A 15,208-nucleotide genomic window follows, 5' to 3' on the forward strand; every position below is an offset into this window, starting at 1 on the left:
CTGGGCCTACCATCGCCTGCCACATCTTGTGCATCTGCGGCGTCTTCATCCTCTGTGACTGGAGGGACAGGAGTCACACCTGTTTTTGGGACGCAGACCTGCCACCTCTTTACCCACAACGGCCAGCGTGATTGGCAGGTCATCATTTTCTTTGGAGGTGGAAACACCAGCAGGTGTTGAGCGCTGTCCGACATCGATAGCACCACCTTTGGATCAAGGCAACCTAACATGTCCGCCTGCATCTTCCTCACAGACTGGCAGTTTGCCGGGGACACCCTTCTCAACCCCGTCTAAGCACAACAGCCAGCCGTCGGTCCCTCAGATGTGGACAAGTAAAAGATCATTTCCTCCTAGCCATGAGAAAGCTAAGAGGTTGAATTTCACCATCTGCAAGCTCTTGGCTACAGAAATGCTTTCTTTCCACCTGGTTGGCACAGAGGATTTTCGAGACCTTATGTCCGTCGCAGTGCCCGAGTACCAGATGCCCAGTCGGCACTACTTCTCAAAGAAACGTGTGCCTGCGCTCCACCAGCATGTCGCAAACAACATCACTGCTTCTTTGAGAAACTCTGTGTGTGACAGGGTGCATTTCACCACAGACACTTGGACGAGTAGGCATGGACAGGGGCGTTACATGTCGCTGACTGGGCACTGGGTAACTATGGTGACAGCAGGACAAGGGGCTGCTGTCCAAGTCTTGCCGTCCCCACGAGTTGTGCATCAGTCCTCTTTATCTCAAAGTTCCTCCACTGCTTCTGCCTCCTCAACCTCCTCTCGGTCCTCCACCTGCACCCAAAGCCTGTCTGGTCATGCCACAAGCTTTCTAACTGTGCAGAAGGGATCCTGCACACCTCCTTACTATGCTGGCAGCAGGGCTCAACGTCATCAGGTGGTTTTTACTTTGAAATGTCTGGGAAATGTGAGTCACACAGCTGAGGAGTTGTGGTCAGCTCTGGAGAACCAATTTCATGAATGGTTGTCTCCACTGGACCTGAAACCAGGGAAGGCCGTGTGCGACAATGCTGCAAACCTCGGTGCGGCCCTTCGCCGGGGCAATGTCACACACGTGCCTTGTATGGCTCACGTGTTGAACCTGGTTGTCCAGCAAATTTTAGCCCACTATCCCGGACTAGATGGCCTTCTGCAGAGGGCACGGTCGCTGTGTGCTCACTTCCGCCGTTCGCATTCCGCAGCTCAGTGACTTACATCTCTACAGAAGTCGTTGGGCCTGCCACTTCACCGGCTAAAATGCGATGTGCCTACCCAGTGGAATTCAACTCTGCACATGTTGCAGAGACTGTGGCAGCACCGACAAGCCCTGGTGCAATACGTTCTGACGTATAGCCTGGGCCAACGGGATCCAGAGGTGGGTCAAATCATGCTGGAGGAGTGGTCTCAGATCAGGGACCTATGCACCCTTCTGCACAGTTTTGAAATGGCTACAAAGATGTTTAATGCTGACGATGCCATTATCAGCATGACTATTCCGGTGATTTACATGCTGGAGCACATGTTAAACAGAATTCGGAGTCAGGTGGTGGCACAAGAGGAGGTGGAGGAAGTAGAGGAGGAGGAGTTGTATGTGGAAGGGCTAACATCTGCAAGGTCCAGACGGTCGGTAGCACCAAGGCGGCAGGCATGTGAGGGTGGGGGAGATGGTTTTACCAGGGCGCATGGTAGCAGCCAAACTAGTGAGGAAGGTGCAGGAGCCCAGGATGAAGTGGAGGACGAACTGATGGAAGAAACTCACCAGATGAGGGAGACCTTGATCACATTTCTGTTGTGCGAGGTTGGGGGGAGAGGACAGAGGAAGGAAGCATGATTGTTACCTTGCCACCAACACAACAGGGACTTGGTGCTCCTGGATGCGCAAGACACATGAGTGCCTTCTTGCTGCACTACCTGCAACATGACCCTCGAATTGTGAGAATTAGAAATAATCCTGACTACTGGGTTGCCACACTGTAAGATCCCCGGTACAAAAGTAAATTTGCAGAAATTATTCCTGCCATAGAAAGGGATGCACGCATGCAGGAGTATCAGCAGAGACTGTTGCAGAATCTTACATGTGCCTTTCCACAAAACACCAGTGGTGCACGTAGTGAATCTCACAGTTCCAACTTGCCAACTGTGGGACTGTCGAGTGTTCAGCACTCAAACCGTAACAGAAACACAGTATCTGCTGGTAACATCAATTTTGCGGAATCATTTCACCACTTTTTTAGCCCATCCTTTGCAAGGCCACAGGAGACAAGAAGTCTGACACATAGTCAACGCCTAGAGACGATGGTACAGGAGTATCTCCAAGTAAACATTGAAGCCATGACTGTGTCACTGGACCCTTGCTCTTTTTGGACTTCCAATCTGGATAAATGGCCGGAGCTCGCCACTTACGCCTTGGAGATCTTGTCATGCCCTGCAGCCAGCGTTATGTCTGAACGTGTGTTCAGCGCTGCTGGTGGTGTGCTGACAGATAAGCGCACGTGGCTCTCCACTGATAATGTAGACAGACTCACATTCATAAAGATGAACAAATCATGGATCCGAAATGACTTTTCTACCCCTGTGTCATCCTGGGGAGAGTAAAAGCTTGATGATTGGTTAAAATCACCTCACCAACCATTTTAAGCTTTCAAATTAATAATCATGTTTATCTGTATCTTGGCTGGAAAATAATTTGGGCTTTGTAGCAGTGTGCAGTACTGATTCTATTAGGCCATCTATAATAAGCTCCACCAGATTTAAAATTAATATTAATTTTTAGCTGCATCTAGCCTGGAAAATAATTTTGGGGCTCCTAGATGCGCAAGACACATGAGTGCCTTCTTGCTGCACTACCTGCAACATGACCCTCAGATTCTCAGAATTCGAAGTAATCCTGACTACTGGGTTGCCACACTCTTAGATCCCCCACACTCTTCGATCAACCTTTTCATTTTAATGAAGAACAAAAATTGGTCATTTTTGAAATTATAAGCATTAGCTGGTTATTAGAAACTGAAATCAAACAGTTTTCAACTCAAAACTTTATTCTAGGTGATGTTACATTTGCACATAGGACTCCTTGTTCGAAAGGAGCTTCTGAACTCTCTCGTCCATTGAATTTGTAAGGTTTTGGATGGTTTCTGCTTCAATTATTTTGCATGAGGACAAAATACCCTCCCAGAGCTGTTGCTTAGATGTGAACTGCCTCCCGCCATCATAGACACTCCTTTTGATGATGCTCCAGAGGTTCTGAATGGGGTAGAGGTCAGGGGAGCATAAGGGTCACACCATAAGTTTGTCCCCTTTTATGCCCATGTCAGCCAGAGATGCAAATGTGTTATGTGAAGCATGAGACTGTGCATTATCATGCATGAAAATGATCTTGCTGTGGAATACACTGTTCTTCTTCTTGAACCATGGCAGGAAGTGCTGTTTGAGAAACTCCACATACATTATGGAGTTCATCTTTACCCCTTCAGGGATCCTAAAGGGGCCGACAATCTCTCTCCCCATGATTCCAGCCCAAAACATTACTCCACCTCCCCCTTCTTGGCGCTGTAGCCGTGTTTGCGTGGGTGTCCATCAACCAGCCATCCTCCACTCCATCCATCTGGACCATTGAGCATTGCACGGCACTCATCCATGAACAAAACAGTTTTGAAGTCAGTCTTCATGTATTGTTTGGCCCACTGGAGCCGTTTCTGCTTGTGTGCAGTGGATAGAGGAGGTCGACAGGATGGCTTATGCACAGCTGCAAACCTCTGAAGGAAAACCTACAAAAGACAAAAATATATCTCAAACCCTACCATCATTATATATAAATGTAAAGCAAAGTTGCATAATAAATATAGGGTACTTAGTGAACTATTTTTGATCAAAAAAAGTATACAAGCCGTCCCACCAGCGGCAAGGTGACCCTAAATTGGAACGGTACCTATACTGCCTATATTAAAAACCTTACTGTATATCAAAGTTGAAGTAATGCATATAAAAGGGTAGACAAATAGGACCGGGTCCCAACTCCAGACCACCTAGGCCCGTGGTAAGCTACATATATACTAATCAGCTCAACAAAGGGGATGCCACACCCTTAAATTGCACAGAATGCAAACAAGACAAAAAACCAAGCAATGTGAACTCAGGTCTAAGATGGTAGACATGCAAGAAATAGGAGCATGTTCACACTAGCAAAAAGAAGCAAAACCTACAAAAGACAAAAATATATCTCATACCCTACCATCATTATATATAAATGTAAAGCAAAGTTGCATAATAAATATAGGGTACTTAGTGAACTATTTTTGATCAAAAAAAGTATACAAGCCGTCCCACCAGCGGCAAGGTGACCCTAAATTGGGATGGTACCTATACTGCCTATATTAAAAACCTTACTGTATATCAAAGTTGAAGTAATGCATATAAAAGGGTAGACAAATAGGACCAGGTCCCAACTCCAGACCACCTAGGCCCGTGGTAAGCTACATATATACTAATCAGCTCAACAAAGGGGATGCCACACCCTTAAATTGCACAGAATGCAAACAAGACAAAAAACCAAGCAATGTGAACTGAGGTCTAAGATGGTAGACATGCAAGAAATAGGAGCATGTTCACACTAGCAAAAAGAAGCAAAACCTACAAAAGACAAAAATATATCTCATACCCTACCATCATTATATATAAATGTAAAGCAAAGTTGCATAATAAATATAGGGTACTTAGTGAACTATTTTTGATCAAAAAAAGTATACAAGCCGTCCCACCAGCGGCAAGGTGACCCTAAATTGGGACGGTACCTATACTGCCTATATTAAAAACCTTACTGTATATCAAAGTTGAAGTAATGCATATAAAAGGGTAGACAAATAGGACCGGGTCCCAACTCCAGACCACCTAGGCCCGTGGTAAGCTACATATATACTAATCAGCTCAACAAAGGGGATGCCACACCCTTAAATTGCACAGAATGCAAACAAGACAAAAAACCAAGCAATGTGAACTGAGGTCTAAGATGGTAGACATGCAAGAAATAGGAGCATGTTCACACTAGCAAAAAGAAGCAAAACCTACAAAAGACAAAAATATATCTCATACCCTACCATCATTATATATAAATGTAAAGCAAAGTTGCATAATAAATATAGGGTACTTAGTGAACTATTTTTGATCAAAAAAAGTATACAAGCCGTCCCACCAGCGGCAAGGTGACCCTAAATTGGGACGGTACCTATACTGCCTATATTAAAAACCTTACTGTATATCAAAGTTGACGTAATGCATATAAAAAGGTAGACAAATAGGACCGGGTCCCAACTCCAGACCACCTAGGCCCGTGGTAAGCTACATATATACTAATCAGCTCAACAAAGGGGATGCCACACCCTTAAATTGCACAGAATGCAAACAAGACAAAAACCTCTGAAGGACCCTGCATCTTGTTGTTCGGGGGACGTTGGAGGCACCAGCAGCTTCAAAAACTTGTCTGCTGCTATGACAAGGCTTTTTTGCCGCAGCTCTTTTAACCTGACGTAATTGCCTGTGGGAAAGAGTCCTCAATTTGCCCTTATCAGCACGCACACGTGTGTACTGTGAATCAGCTACATAATTCTTGATTGTCAAGACACTTCATACTGATCATCGGACAATGTTGATTGTAGTCATGCCTTGACCTAAACACTCCACAATTTGTTGCTTCTCAGCAGCCGACACATCCTTTTTCTTTCCCATTTTGGCAGAAAATGTAGGCTGCTTAATAATGTGGGACAGCCTTCTTAAGTAGTCTTGGCTTTCATTGGACACACCTGCCAAACTAATTAGCACAGGTGTCTGCAATTGCTTACAGTGATATAAAGAACCCTGACACACATCACCATCAATGAGTTTAACTGACAAACAAACAAATTCTTCCCTTATCACTCCTAAACACTTTTTGCATAATAATTTGGAACACAGTGTACATGTGCTTTTCCACAAAACACTAGTGGTTCACGTAGTGAATCTTACAGTTCTCACTTGCCAACCATGGTCTGTATAGAGTTGTTCAATAAAGGGCCCAAAATTAAGATAACAGACGGGAGAGGTCTCTATGAATAGAAATTCCAAAGTATTTGATACCCTGTGAGGGCCAGGCAAAGGGAAAGTTGGACTGGATGGAATCCTGTATGGATTTGGGGAGAGAGACATCGAGGGCCTCAGACTTCGCTGCATTGATTTTAAAATTTGACCATGTAACAAAGTGATCTATTTCAGCCATAACAGCAGGGATGGATATATGTGATTGACCAGGGGAGGAGTCCTGAGGAGATAATTTGCATATTCCCACTGCATTTTGGGGTAAGTGAAGAGTCTCCGCGAGCTCAAAGAACACTGGATTTTGGCTGTTGGAGCTGAAAAGAGGACATCGGTAAACCAGGGGAGGAGTCCTGAGGAGATAATTTGCATATTCCCACTGCATTTTGGGGTAAGTGAAGAGTCTCCGCGAGCTCAAAGAACACTGGATTTTGGCTGTTGGAGCTGAAAAGAGGACATCGGTAAACCAGGGGAGGAGTCCTGAGGAGATAATTTGCATATTCCCACTGCATTTTGGGGTAAGTGAAGAGTCTCCGCGAGCTCAAAGAACACTGGATTTTGGCTGTTGGAGCTGAAAAGAGGACATCGGTAAACCAGGGGAGGAGTCCTGAGGAGATAATTTGCATATTCCCACTGCATTTTGGGGTAAGTGAAGAGTCTCCGCGAGCTCAAAGAACACTGGATTTTGGCTGTTGGAGCTGAAAAGAGGACATCGGTAAACCAGGGGAGGAGTCCTGAGGAGATAATTTGCATATTCCCACTGCATTTTGGGGTAAGTGAAGAGTCTCCGCGAGCTCAAAGAACACTGGATTTTGGCTGTTGGAGCTGAAAAGAGGACATTCGTAAACCAGGGGAGGAGTCCTGAGGAGATAATTTGCATATTCCCACTGCATTTTGGGGTAAGTGAAGAGTATCCGCGAGCTCAAAGAACACTGGATTTTGGCTGTTGGAGCTGAAAAGAGGACATCGGTAAACCAGGGGAGGAGTCCTGAGGAGATAATTTGCATATTCCCACTGCATTTTGGGGTAAGTGAAGAGTCTCCGCGAGCTCAAAGAACACTGGATTTTGGCTGTTGGAGCTGAAAAGAGGACATCGGTAAACCGCGCGCCTGTAGTCGCGCGCATTTTGAAGCTTTTTTTTTAAGCTTTTTTCACTGTTTTCAGAATATTAACAATAAGAACATGGAAGAGTCCAGGAGCCATTTGGTGAGCTGCATATCCTGCTACATGTTCACAGACTTGCCAGTGGAAAAGCCAGACTTCACATGCCAGAAATGCAAGCTTGTGTCCCTGTTGGAGGAAAAGTTGCGAAATCTAGAAGAGAGGTTAACTACCTTGAAAATCATTAAGGAAGGTGAAGAGTTCTTAGACAGAGCAGAATTATCTCTTCATGATTCAGAAAGAGAAGAAATTCGAACTGCACCTGACGAAACAGAGGAATGGAAGCATGTGACCAACAGAAGCAGGAGGATCGAGAGGCAGTCAGCACCCATACTGCTCAGGAACCAGTACCAGGCTCTCACACAGGAGAACCATGAAGAAATACAGCAAGATAAGACTTTGCCAGCAATGAATAACCTTGTAAGCCCTCAGAATCCTCCTGGATGGAGAAAGAAGAATGTTGTGAAGAAAAAACGGAGAGTGGTGGTCATGGGGGATTCCCTGTTAAGAGGAACAGAGGCCGCTATCTGCAGACCAGACATAACCTCAAGAGAAATGTGCTGTCTTCCAGGAGCAAAAATTAAAGATGTGTCTGACAGGATATCAAGACTCTTCAGACCTACAGATCACTACCCATTCCTGCTAATACATGTGGGGACAAATGACACCGCAAGAAAGGACCTGGAAACCATCTGCAGTGACTTTGAAGACTTAGGCAAGAAAGTGAAAGAATTGGGAGCGCAGGTGGTCTTCTCATCCATCCTCCCAGTGGATGGCCATGGAACAATGAGGTGGAATAAGATTCTACAGGTGAACAACTGGCTACGTCGATTGTGCCGTCAACAAGGATTTGGATTTCTGGATCACGGAATGAATTACCTATACGATGGACTACTTGCTAGAGATGGGGTGCACCTTACGAAGACTGGAAAACATGTATTTGGAAGTCGCCTTGCTACACTCATCAGAAGAGCTTTAAACTAGAACAATGTGGGAAGGGAAGCAAAAGGCCAGAAAAAGCCATACAGCTGACAAATACTATTGAGATCTCTGCTACTGGAAGTGGAAAAGAAGAACAAAGACAAAAAAATCTAAATAATAAAAATATGGGAGGAAGAGAAACCAATCACAAACTAAAATGTGTTTATACAAATGCACAAAGCATGGGCAACAAACAAGGAGAATTGGAACTACTAATGCAGGAAAAGGAATATGATGTCATTGGAATCACTGAAACTTGGTGGGACGATACACATGATTGGAATAAAAGGCTAAAAAGATACAACTTATTTGCAAGAAACAGACTTGATAAACGAGGAGGAGGTGTTGCATTGTATGTTAGAAAAGCGTATATCTGCACAGAGATTGAAGCTTCAGAGACTGGGAGTTCTGTGGAAACTGTTTGGGTAAGAATACAAGGAGAGAACAACGGAAAGGACACCATTGTAGGCATTTACTACAGGCCACCTGGGCAAGCTGAATATATGGATGAACTCTTTATGTATCAAATGACCAAGTTCTCCAAAAAATATGACGTAGTGGTCATGGGAGATTTCAACTATCCAGACATTTGTTGGGAATCTCTCTCAAGTAAAACTAACAGGTCAAGCAAATTCTTATCCTCTCTTGCTGACAACTTTATCTTCCAAAAGGTAGGGGAGAAAACAAGGGGATCTGCTACTTTGGATCTAATCCTTATAAACAGGGAGGAAATGGTTGAGGAGGTAAAGGTGGCTGGGACCCTAGGAGGCAGCGATCATGCTATTATAGAATTTTGGATAACTAGAGGAGGAAGACATGTGAAGACTCAAACTTCAAGGTTAGATTTTAGAAAGGCAGATTTTAAGAGACTCAGAAAGAGAATAGGAGGGATCAAATGGCTGGATGTCCTTAAGGACAAAAATGTCCAGGAAGGATGGGAAATTTTTAAAAATGAGATTCTCAAAGCACAATCGTTAACAATCCCGAAAAGTAGGAAGAATGGGAAGCATTTAAGGAAACCAGGATGGATGAACACAGAACTTAAACACATGCTAAAAAGAAAGAAAGAAATGTTTATTAAATGGAAAGAGGGAGGCATATCTAAAGAAGATTATAATGCAGTCTGCAGATCCTGCAGGGCACGTATCAGGTTAGCTAAAGCTGACAATGAATTAAGGATTGCAAGAGATGTCAAAAGCAATAAAAAAGGATTTTGGGGGTATGTCAAAAGTAAAAGAAAAGTCAAAGATGCTATAGGATTTTTACAGGATGAAAATGGAGAAATGGTAAGAGAGGATGTTGAGAAGGCCGAACTTTTTAATTCCTATTTTGCATCTGTTTTCTCTCAGAAAGAAAATGTAACATCAACTGGTCTTCACTGTCCTTTTAAAGGAATAGAGGAATCCAAGTTATCAGTAAACAGAAAGATTGTGAGGGAATATTTATCTAACATAAATGAGTTCAAGTCTCCAGGTCCAGATGAATTACACCCCAGAGTACTGAAGGAGATTGTAGAAGAAATTTTAGAACCACTCTCCATAATCTTTGAAAATTCTTGGAGAACAGGAGAAGTCCCAGAAGACTGGAGAAGAGCAAATGTTGTTCCTATCTTCAAAAAGGGGAAGAAGGTGGACCCAGGGAACTATAGGCCGGTGAGTCTGACTTCTATACCAGGAAAGATCTTTGAACAAATTATTAAACAACATGTATGTAAGTACATGGATAAGAATGAAGTGATTAACCAGAGTCAGCATGGGTTTGTAACTAACAAGTCATGTCAGACTAACTTAATTTCCTTCTATGACAGAATCACTGACTGGGTGGATCAGGGAAATGCTGTAGATATAGTATATCTTGACTTCAGCAAAGCATTTGACAAAGTATCTCACATCATCCTTATTGAAAAAATGACCAAGTATGCAATGGACCAGGCAACTGTTAGGTGGATTCATAACTGGCTTAGTGATCGGACTCAAAGGGTGGTTGTAAATGGCTTCACATCCAGCTGGATGAATGTCTCAAGTGGGGTACCACAGGGCTCCGTCCTGGGACCTGTATTGTTCAACATCTTTATCAATGATTTAGATGAAGGAATTGAGGGTAAACTGATTAAATTTGCTGATGACACAAAGCTAGGAGGGATAGCTAATACTAGAGAAGAGAGAGAGAGGATTCAAAAAGACCTAAATAAACTGGAGCAGTGGGCAGCAACCAACAGAATGTTTTTTAACAGGGAAAAATGCAAAGTACTACATCTCGGCAATAAAAATGAAAAAAGCATATACAGAATGGGAGGAATAGAGCTAAGCAACAGTACATGTGAAAAAGACTTAGGTATACTAATAGATCATAGACTGAACATGAGTCAACAGTGTGATGCAGCAGCAAAAAAGGCAAATACAATTCTGGGATGTATTAACAGAAGCATACAGTCTAGATCACGTGAAGTCATTATCGGTCTTTACTCCTCTTTGGTCAGACCTCATCTGGAATACTGTGTACAGTTTTGGGCACCACATTTTAAAAAAGACATCGACAAACTGGAGCAAGTTCAGAGAAGAGCGACCAGAATGGTGACTGGTCTGCAAACCATGTCCTATGAGGAACGGTTGCAGGATTTGGGAATGTTTAGCTTGCAAAAAAGAAGACTGAGAGGAGACTTAATAGCTGTCTACAAATATGTCAAGGGCTCTCACATTGTAGAAGGATCATCTTTATTCTCATTTGCACAAGGAAAGACTAGAAGCAATGGGATGAAACTAAATGGGAGGAGACACAGATTAGATATTAGAAAAAACTTTTTGACAGTTAGGGTGATTAATGAGTGGAACAGGCTGCCACGAGAGGTGGTGAGTTCCCCTTCAATGGACATCTTCAAACAGAGGCTGGACAGACATCTGTCTGAGATGATCTAGTGAATCCTGCTTTGAGCAGGGGGTTGGACCAGATGACCCAGGAGGTCCCTTCCAACTCTACCATTCTATGATTCTATGATTCTATGATTCTATGAGTGATATATACTAGGACATCATCAGCAAATAGAGAGCACTTGTACTCGGTGCCTCCCACCTCAATCCACCTAATATTGGGGTTATGGCGAATTGATGAGAGCAGGTGCTTCGTCACTAGGATGTATAAGAGAGGGGACAGAGGACATCCCTGCCTTGTCCCATTGGTGATTATGAAAGGTGATGAAAATGTTCTGACGCGCCCCCTGGGCCTTGGGACACCCGGAGCCGGACTCTTTTTGGTGGATGCTGGTGGTTGTAGTCTCCGTGGCGGTGACCCGGTTCCATGGCTCAGGGCGGTCAAACCAGTAGCGGAACTGTTTATGTGATTTTGATGTTTAAATGTCCGACTACGCCACCCGTGGATTGCGGTCAGAGTGAACCGCCGCTGCAGGGCAGACCGCTGAGGCTGATGTTGTGGATGCAGCAGGAGTATAGCCTCAGGGCAGTGTATGTGGAGGATGGGGGTGATGGTACAGGGCAGCAGCAGTAACGACACGGAGTCAGTGATGCAGTCCAGGGCCTTTACTCACAGTTCTTATTATCCAGACCACTTCTGCAGTTAACGGCTGCCCACGTCGTACTGTGCTCACCAGGTGAGGGGCTCAGACAACTCCCAGATAACTTTGGAGCGCTTCACAGGACCCCCTTTGTGTGTCCTTTGTCTGGCCTTTCTTACCAACGCTTCTGTCCGGCTGCCTCGGGCCTCCTCTTGGTAAACTTGGCGCCAGTTTCCCTGACCCTATGTGGTGCCTTCCTAGCGGGAGTAGCGAGGGGCTGCGCCACATAAAATGTCACAGCCTCCGGTTTGTAGCTGAGGGTCATTTCCCGCCTCCACTAGTTTCGGGGACCGGTCTCCCCCTTTGGCCTGACCCCTCCACGCAGGTGGATTCGGGCGTGCGGTGGTGACTCGCCAGTCCGCACCCCTGGGATACCTTCGTTCCTCGTTCCTGGAGCCTTCTCCGCTCCTCTTCCTTCCTTCTCCCTCTTCCAGGCCTGGGCCTCTGTTACTAGGCCTGCCTCCGGAGCAGAGCTCATGCAGAGCCCCTGCTCCCTGTCACTTCTGCTCAGACTTCTCTGCACTGAACTAAGATGGTGCCGACCTTTCATAATCCCTTCTCAATGCACCCAGGAACAGCTTCCTCCCTGCTCCTGCACTACAGGGTTCCCCTTCCTCAGTGTTCCCTCCCCCCACTCCAGCCAGGGACAGGGACTGTCGTGCCCATCTCAGGGGCATTTTCGTCGCCCTGCCCCACGGCAATCTGGTGTAATGCATGCAGGTGTCGGGGTCCTGATTAGTGTTGAGCCACCCCCGTAGTGTTCGAGTTCGGTTCGGTTCGTCGAACACCCTTGTGTTCGCCTATCTGTTCGTCGAACTGTTCGTCGAACACCTTCGAACACTGTTAAAACCAATGACAGGCAAACAAAAACACATAGAAACACATAGAAAACACCTTCAAAGGTGTCCAAAAGCTGACAAACTGCTCAGAAGCCATAACTAACACATGGAAAAGTGACAAGTACATATAGTCATTAGTGTTGAGCGAGCACTAAAATGCTCGGGTGCTCGAAGCTCGGGCCGAGCTCACTGTGATACTCGGGTGCTCGACCCGAGCAACGAGCCCAATGTTAGTCTTTGGGAGACCCGAACATTTTTGCGGCGGCTCCCCCGGCAGTCTGTAGAAAGCCTAACAAGTGCCCAAAACGATAGTGACAGTGCTCAAATGACATGGGGACAGCATGGGGATCGCCCCTGGAAGCATTTATGACCCCCAGGTCACTGCTGTCAACAACGTGGTCAGAGGTATTAAGCCACTTTTACAGGCTCACAATAAAATGTTCAAAAACGAAAGTGAAAGTGCTTTCCTGTGAAATATGTTAACCCCTTAACGACCATGGGTCTTTCTGTTTTTGTGTTTTCCTTTTTTGCTCCCCTTCTTCCCAGAGCCAGAACTTTTTTAATTTTTGTTCAATATGGCCATGTGAGGGCTTATTTTTTGCGGGACAAGTTGTACTTTTAAACACCATCACTGGTTTTACCATATTGTGTGCTGGAAAATGGGAAAAAAATGCCAAGTGCAGTGAAACTGCAAAAAAAAATGCAATTCCACAGTTGTTTTTTGGGTCTTTTTTTACCACGTTCACAGATTGCTAAAACTGACCTGCCATCATTATTTTCCAGGTTGTTATGAGTTCATAGACACCAAACATGTATAGGTTCTTTTTTATTTAAGTGGTGAAAAAAAAATCTAAAGCTTGCTAAAAAAACAAAAAAAAATGACGCCATTTTCCGAGACCCTTAGCTTCTCCACTTTTCGGGATCTGGGGCCAGGTGAGGGCTTATTTTTTGCGTGCCGGGCTGACGTTTTTATTGATACCATTTTGGGGTAGATCCGATGTTTTGATCGCCCGTTATTGCATTTTATTGCAAAGTTGTAGCGACCATAAAAACTTAATTCTGGCGTTTAAAATTTTTTTCTCGTTACGCCGTTTACTGATTGTATTAATTCTTCTTTTATATTGATAGATCGGGCGATTCTGAACGCGGCGATACCAAATATGTGTATGTGGTTTTTTTTTTATATATATATATTTTATTTTGAATGGGGCGAAAGGGGGGTGACTTAAACTTTTATATATTTTTTATTTTTTTTATTTTTTTAAAAACGTTTTTTTTACACTTTCTGCTTGCTTCTATAGTCTCCAGAGGAGACTAGAAGCAGCAGTTGTCTGATTGCTTCTACTGCATACAAGCGATGAGCAGATCGCTTGTATGCAGGAGAAATGCTCACTTGCTATGAGCGCTGACCACTAGGTGGCGCTCATAGCAATTGAGACATGACAAGCACAGGCGTCTGCTGCAGACCCTGAGTTGTCATGCCCACCCATTGGTGACCCGCGATCACGTGACGGGGTCACTGATGGGCGGGGCTTAGGACTCCCGGAAGCGTGAGTTAAATGCCACTGTCAGAGATTTAACATGTTAACAGCCGCGGGTGGGTTGCGATTCCAATAATCAGCTGACATGTGCTCGCTTCAGTGCGGGCTCACCGCCGGAGCCCCCGCTGAACCGGCCTTCCCGACCTGGTGCGTACTATTACTGACCAGGTCGGAAAGGGGTTAAGGAACATCCTTTCCAGGGTAAAGACTTGTGTATAAGGTAAAATAAATAACCAAAAACAAAAATACTCCTCCACACCTTGGGCTATGTTCACAAGTAGCATTTTTTATGCGTTTTTTGCACGTTTGTATTGCTTTCAACCGTGACAAATGCATTCACCGGGAAATGTCATTTTAACATTTTACAACCTTATCTGGCCATGTGCTGTGTGACACATGCATACAGTGCTAAAAAGACATGGGAACAGCATGGGGAAGACCCCTGGAAGCATCTCTGACACCCAGGTCACTGCCTAAAAGTGTGCCCATCAGAAGTGATCCTTGCCGAATCAGAAGATGCAGACTTGCAATTATCCCCGTGGAAGTCCTTGTCCCAGGGCAGTGTTCAATTGTACCTTCCCCATAGCTTGCAATACAAGCGCAAGTATGCAGCCTGCCACCCACCCACCCCCAGGCTGCAATACCATACTGCTAGCTTGCTTGCACTTGAAATTGGGCCTTTTAGGCATGTGGAGGTGGAATCTGGCCACCACGTCATGGCTGCGTCGGTAGCCTGGTATTCATACTCAGTCCCCAGCCGCCCGGCGGCCGGGTGTCCACGCTTGGTCCCCAGCCGCCAGGGGGCGGCCGGGTGTCCATACTCAGTCCCCAGCCGCCCCGCGGCCGGGTGCCCACACACAGTCCCCAGCCACGTGGGGTTGGCCGGGTGTCCATAAACGGTCCCCAGCCGCCCTATTTGTCCCGGTGCGCCTTATACACAAGCGCGCATTCCAAAACATTACCTGTGCCCTCCCCAGTGCATTTAGTGGGAAGGTCAGCCTAACCACAAACATGTGGACAAGTGAATGTGGCCAGGAATGGTCCATCTCACGCCTTCACACTGG

The sequence above is a fragment of the Phyllobates terribilis genome, unplaced genomic scaffold (genome assembly GCF_046119375.1).
Source record: "Phyllobates terribilis strain yellow unplaced genomic scaffold, ASM4611937v1 Scaffold_11__3_contigs__length_659146591, whole genome shotgun sequence".
Taxonomy (NCBI): domain Eukaryota; kingdom Metazoa; phylum Chordata; class Amphibia; order Anura; family Dendrobatidae; genus Phyllobates; species Phyllobates terribilis.